The following is a 6,334-nucleotide window of genomic DNA, read 5'->3' on the forward strand; positions in this document are numbered from 1 at the left end:
GTTGAGACGTCTCCGATAGACTCTGCCTTATCGTAGCATGCCGGGGTCGGAGGTCAGGGATGTGGTTGGACGAGCAGGTTCAGGGCTGGAGCAGTGTGTGTGTGTTGTGTGTGTGTGTGTGTGTGTGTGTGTGTGTGTGTGTGTGTGTGTGTGTGTGTGTGTGTGTGTGTGTGTGTGTGTGTGTGTGTGTGTGTGTGTGTGTGTGTGTGTGTGTGTGTGTGTGTGTGTGTGTGTGTGTGTGTGTGTGTGTGTGTGTGTGTTCGGAGTGTGAACTCTCACAGCCTGTGCTTGAATCTGTGTTGGAGTGATCATCTTCAGGCTGCTGAGGACTGAGATGAACCGGTCGTATTTAACATATATTAAGCGAACAGTGTGTCATCATCCTTTCACTCATGTTGGGACGTTGGTTGTTTATCATTTTCTTCGCGTTGCTATTTGGGCGCGGCCATCAGGGAAATAGCTGCGATTATCAAAGTTAACACTTTTAACCACAGAGCAGGAAGTCGCAGCAACAACGACCGTTGGAGAGAGAGAGAGAGGAGAGAGAGAGGAGAGAGAGAGAGAGAGAGAGAGAGAGAGAGAGAGAGAGAGAGAGAGAGAGCACTGTCTTCATTTCACAATTGTATTGGCTGAGAGAGAGAGAGAGAGAACATTACTGTCACTTCAGCTATAAAAGAACCTGAAGAGTGACAGGTGTGTTTGTTTAGTCTATTATTCTATCTTCATTCTTAAAGGAAGTCAGAGAATTTACAAAAAGCACAGAGCGAGCACAAACCTTCACATGTTTTGGTTTGTCCACAACCCCAATACCTTCAGTTTACGTCACAGAGGAGGAGATAAAGGATTTGATATCACCAGCATTAGGTCATAACTTTATTTAAAAAATGTGAATAAAGGAGAATAAAGTGATAATTTTAGGCTGTGTGTTACTTTAAAGGGTTATATGACAATACTTCACAGCTGTGGCTCAGTGGTAGAGTCAGTCAGAAGGTCGGGGGTTCAATCCCAAGCTCCTGCAGCCACATGTCCGATGTGTCCTAGGGCAATTTTTTAAATACTTTGGCTGCAAAGTTGCAAAAAAAAGAGAGAGAGCTTAAAAAGAGTGCAGCAGGGGCTAGTGGTGAGTGCGTGCCACAAGAACAGAGGCTTTAGTTCTCCAAGCGGGCGTCCCGGGTTTGAATCCGGCCTGTGGCTCATTTCCCTCGTGTCATTCCCCACTCTCTCTCTCTCTCTCTCTCTCTACGATTCTGACTCTCTCCACTGTCCTGTCTCTAAATAGACTTCATATGGGTTTGATTATTGATGCCTGAAATTATATTAATAGTTTCTGCTTCATAAACAATAAATAATAAAATGCGTTTAACTTGAGAAAATAATAAAAACTCCCCGATAACTTGCAGAAAGTTTGCAACTTTTGCAATTTATCTGTAGAAATATCTGCATGTGTGTTTTCATTTCTGCATGCCTGGGGGAAATGTTGCCCCTTAAATAAGGAAGATAACTTATAGCACCCCCTAATGGACAGACAAACTCAGCTGGTGTTGCAGATTCATGTACATGTGGTCATACTCTGTGTGCAGCAAATGTCCCTGATCAAAAGCGACAGTAACACAACAGGAAACGACACACATGAGTACAGATGATATGAGTTAGAGAGACACAGAGAGAGAGGATTTAAAGGCAGAGAGTCTAAGAAGAAGAAACACAGATCTGAAACACGGCTCGATTTCAAAACAAGCACGACCTCTTTTCTGTAAAACATAAAAATAAAAAAGCCCTCGCTGCTCGTGTCCAAACCTGCAGAGAAAGGATCAGAGAGCGAGAGAGAGAGAGAGAGAGAGCGAGAGCGAGAGAGTCGGTGATGCTGATCTCCTGTCACCCCGCCTCCTCCTCCCTCCCTCCATCCTGCAGTCCAAAGGGATGAAGAACAATGACTCCATTCAGCTCTTGGGTTTCAAAGTCGACAGAAACCGCAAAGTGCTAGAGAGCGGGTGTTTTGGAGACGGAGGGATGAGGGGGGATGTGAGGGGAGGGGAGTCATGGGTGAGGCGAGAGGAGGGAGGCGTGTTTGCAAAATATGATAGAAAAGAGAAATAGTGAGTCAGTGGGGCTAGAATGATTTCATGTTCGGTGGTGGGTTTGAAGATGGGGTCAACAAGTGCAAAGGGTGGAGCTTTCTGCGGTCCAGAAAAAATATGGTTCCTCTTGAGTTTCTTTTGTTGAGAAATTATCTGAAGGAAGTTTTTTGGGGGTCTGGAATTAAAAAATATTACCATAATCGAATTCTTAGCAAAGTCCTTTCTTAGTTTCTTTGGAATCTTTAGTTCTGAGACTTTAAAATGTTTGAAAGTTGTGAAAAAGTCCTTCAATATTTCCCCTAAAAATTAGTCCAGTCAGACTTAGTTACGGAGAGTCGGCTGTGTTGCAGCAGCTCTGACTCACTTGATTTTTATTTTGTATTACCTACTTCTATTGTCTTCATGCTGCTGCAATGCCTGAATTTCACCTCTGGATTATTTTATCTTTCTTAATCACTTGTGTGGTCAAGATTACACATGAAGATATTCCAACTTCAATCAAAGATGTTGAAGAAAAGCAGCAAATATTTCTGTTGAAACTAGGGATTTATTTTTTGACATTTTTGATTTAAGGTTATGATAAAGTTTTTTGATTGGTGGAAAAGGAATCTCTGTCGACTTAAATGAAGTACGCTTTAGTTTAGAAGTACGAAAACACTCAAAAATAAATCAGGAACATCTCTCAAATAACTTTAACAATTAGTTTAAACTTACTAGTAATTCTGGTTTTGACTAGCGAGGGTGACGGCGTTTGTTTAGTTGTTTATTTGTGTCATAATCAGGCGGGATAATTGGTTGATAAATGGTTAATATTGCTGCTAAAGGCTTCTTAGTCCAGGAGGATGTTGTAGCTTGGCTTATTTTCAATTGGTGGTCACTTTCTTTGTCTTCTTGTTTTTACTTTATTTGGTTATAAACAAGACATTGCAAGAAGCGGATCTCTATCAAAAGACTAAATCTTAAAAGTTGTTTAAATACCAATGTTAGTGCAGCAGTTCTGCATTAGAGCCCTTTTAGCTCCTTTATAGCCCTATAAAGTTACTGTTAAACCATCTGAGCAACATGCATGTTCAACATACAAACATACCACACACACCAGCTTTGTTGGAGCTTTTTCTGATTAGTGTGAAGCGCCTTCAAGAAGCTGGGAAGTGTTAAAAACTCCTGGAGGAGGTGGAGGTGGGGGGGGGGGGGGTTTGGTGGTTTCTCCTGTTTTATGAGGGTGTGGAGGTTTGGTAGGAGTCAGCTGTTCCTCGTTAAACTCAGCGTTTAAGGGGTAAAAGGGTGAATGAAGTGGGTTTGTAACCACGTCAGAAACAGAACCGGGAGTTCCCCAGGGCACCTACGTGGGTCCTCTCGCGTTTGATTTTTTTTCCTTATTTCTTCTTTTATGATAGTTTCTCCTTCATTCAACCGCTTTTATCCTCTTGTTTCGTCCTTTTTTAAACAATCCCCCTTGTTAAATTCCTGCTCTGTCATTTTCCCTCGCTTCTTATTTTATCACTTTCCCACTTTATCTATTTATACTCACATTCTTTCATTTCTTCCTCCTCTTTAAATCTATCTCCCGTCTCACCCAGTTCTTCAAGGTACTAAAATAGCTCATTGTTGCTGCACTGAGACGCTGAACCACTAAACCAGATTGCCTCCAGCTATGAGTGTGTAAGAGGCTTGAACATGCCCGTACAGACCCCCCCTATACACACACACACACCACACACACACACACAACAAAACCACACAGTGAAACTCAAGACAAAGACGTCCACTCTTAAAAAATTCTTGACTTTTACGTCTTTCTTAATATTTGTTAACAACCCACACACACCACATATTGTTTGTGTTATCTTTATGGACAGCTGTTCCACATTTGCACTTTGAATTTAGCTGTTTAAAATGTGCAAAAGTTTCTAATTTAGGCCACAAATAATACAAGTTTCAATCCTGTCCAGTTTCTGTTGAACTGCAGAGCTTTTTTCTTATCGTGAATACTGTTGTTGTTTTTGGTTGGATGTTCTTGTGTGTGAGAGATTATTTATGTAGGATGATTCTTTGTAAGTGTTGTTTCATTCCTACACTGTGAGGAAATGTTTGTGCGAGGTCAGGTTACAGAGAAGATGTCAAAGCAGGTGTCAGGAGGTTGAGATCTGCAGGTTTTTGTTTCCAACACACCCACTACGCCAGGTGCTTTCACTGCCAAACACAACATGAGAGGAGGAACTAACGAGAGAATTCCCAGTCGGAGTTTCTTCAAAGAAACTCGCTTGAAAAACCCAAATAAACACCATAATGGATGTTGGAATTTGTCAACCTTCACTTAAGACAATTTGGATGTTTACACTGTGCATTGATTTATTTCAGTATGAAAATAATGCATCATAAACCTTCATTAGATCCTGAATTCTCGTTAGTTCAGCAACTTTAGGGCTGCAAGTAATGTTCAGGAGCAACTGCTGTTGCAAGGGAACCCTCTCCATTTAAAATTAAGATATCCCTCTTTTAAATGGAGAGGGTTCCCTTGCAATAAGTAAGATATCCCGCTTATGTTCAGGCTAGTTAGAGATTTATGAAAGTGAGGATTTGGAGCAGAAGTTTGAAAGAGGACACTCATTTGTGGTGTACACCAAAACATCATTAAATCACAAGATATAAAATGTCAAGCAAATATCTGCTTGTTTCAGCTGCTCATACGTGATTTGTTTTGTAAAGTGATTTATGGAACACGAGAGGGAGATTGTTAGGAGTCACTACTATCGTGTTTTTTGACTCAATCTCATTGACACAAGTTGGCATTTTTCTTGATTTATGAATATGTTGGTATCTTTATGTAACGGTCCACTATGTAACGGTCCACTCCACGCAGGAAGACTTTGATAGCTCTTCTGTCCTGAGTTTTGGGGGTATGATGTGAAGCAGGGTGTCGCTGGGAATTACCACATGAGCTCAGCTAATATTTCCTGGGTAATAAACACTTACGCAGGGACCGTAATATAGCTGCAGACCTGCATGACAAAAAGAGGGATCAGCTCGGCATCAGTATGAAAGCACATAAACGGTATCAATTTGTGCCAGTTTATTCAACAATGCATCTTTTTTTTTTAGCATGGCTCACCTCCACGTTTTCCCGCTCCTCTATCATCCCCTCTGTGTTTTTTATTTGGCCCGCGGTGGAGGCAGACGGTTCAGCACGAGCTCCGGGTTCACGTCAGGTTGGAGGTTACGCTCAGTTTGTGGTGGAGGATGGTGTTAGAGCACTCATAAAGACGGGGCTTGTTTGGTTCAAATAAGATCTGCGTTCTGTAAAGCTTCTTCGTATCTGTGCAGAGTTTTCAAACACTTTCAAAGTGAACTTGTGTCCCCAAAAAAAATCTTGTTTCACTGCAGATTTTTTAAGCAGAAAATGTTTGACTTTTTGATACTCGAGAAGCAACAAAAACATCTGTGATGGACTCTGTGAGGCGTTCAGGGACACTTACAATGTCTGAATAAATGCTCTGGCTCTCTGACCTCTTGACCTCTGTACTTGCAGATTGGTTTAAGTCTACTCTTTAAAATATGTAATAAAGTGAGACACCTCTCCTTTTTCATGTCTAAAACTTTATTCAAAGAAGTGGAGGATTCAACATTTGAAAACCTCTTCAGATCACCACATTCACTTTTATAAATGTCTTCAAAGCCGGCTGGAAAAACCCTCATATTCTGTATTTCACATCTCTTCACTAACTGCCAGCTTCATGGTCTTATTCTGCAGATTTATTTTCTCTTTTCTGTCTTTGCAGAGCCTCTTTAATCTGCTTCCACCCCACATGCATGGCATCTTTCCTTCTCAACAAACTCAGCTATAGTTCTTCTGGCTTTTCATTTTGGAAAGCGAAGCTGCAGGAAACCAAAAATACAAGAAATGTGACGCAGACACTACAAGTCAATAGTTTCAGTTCCTCAGAATGAATAGAAGAGGTTTCACTGTTATAGAAAGCAGAAATATGTCAACGATACATCTTGAATACATTTGTTTTCACTCTTGGTTGTCACTTTAAGTCTCATAATAAACATGAATAATTCATTAATGAGGTTAATGTCTACAGACACATCAGCAGCACGTTTCTTTGCTCTGCATGATGTACAAATAAAGTTGATGATATAAAGTGCAACATAAGAAAAAACAAATCCAAAAGTCAAGATCAATTTTTCAGAATGAACTTCCTTTATGTTCATTTTAAGTCAACAGAATCGAAGCAAAAATGTGCCAACATTTC

Source organism: Labrus bergylta, chromosome 24, assembly GCF_963930695.1.
Source record: "Labrus bergylta chromosome 24, fLabBer1.1, whole genome shotgun sequence".
In the NCBI taxonomy this organism is placed as follows: domain Eukaryota; kingdom Metazoa; phylum Chordata; class Actinopteri; order Labriformes; family Labridae; genus Labrus; species Labrus bergylta.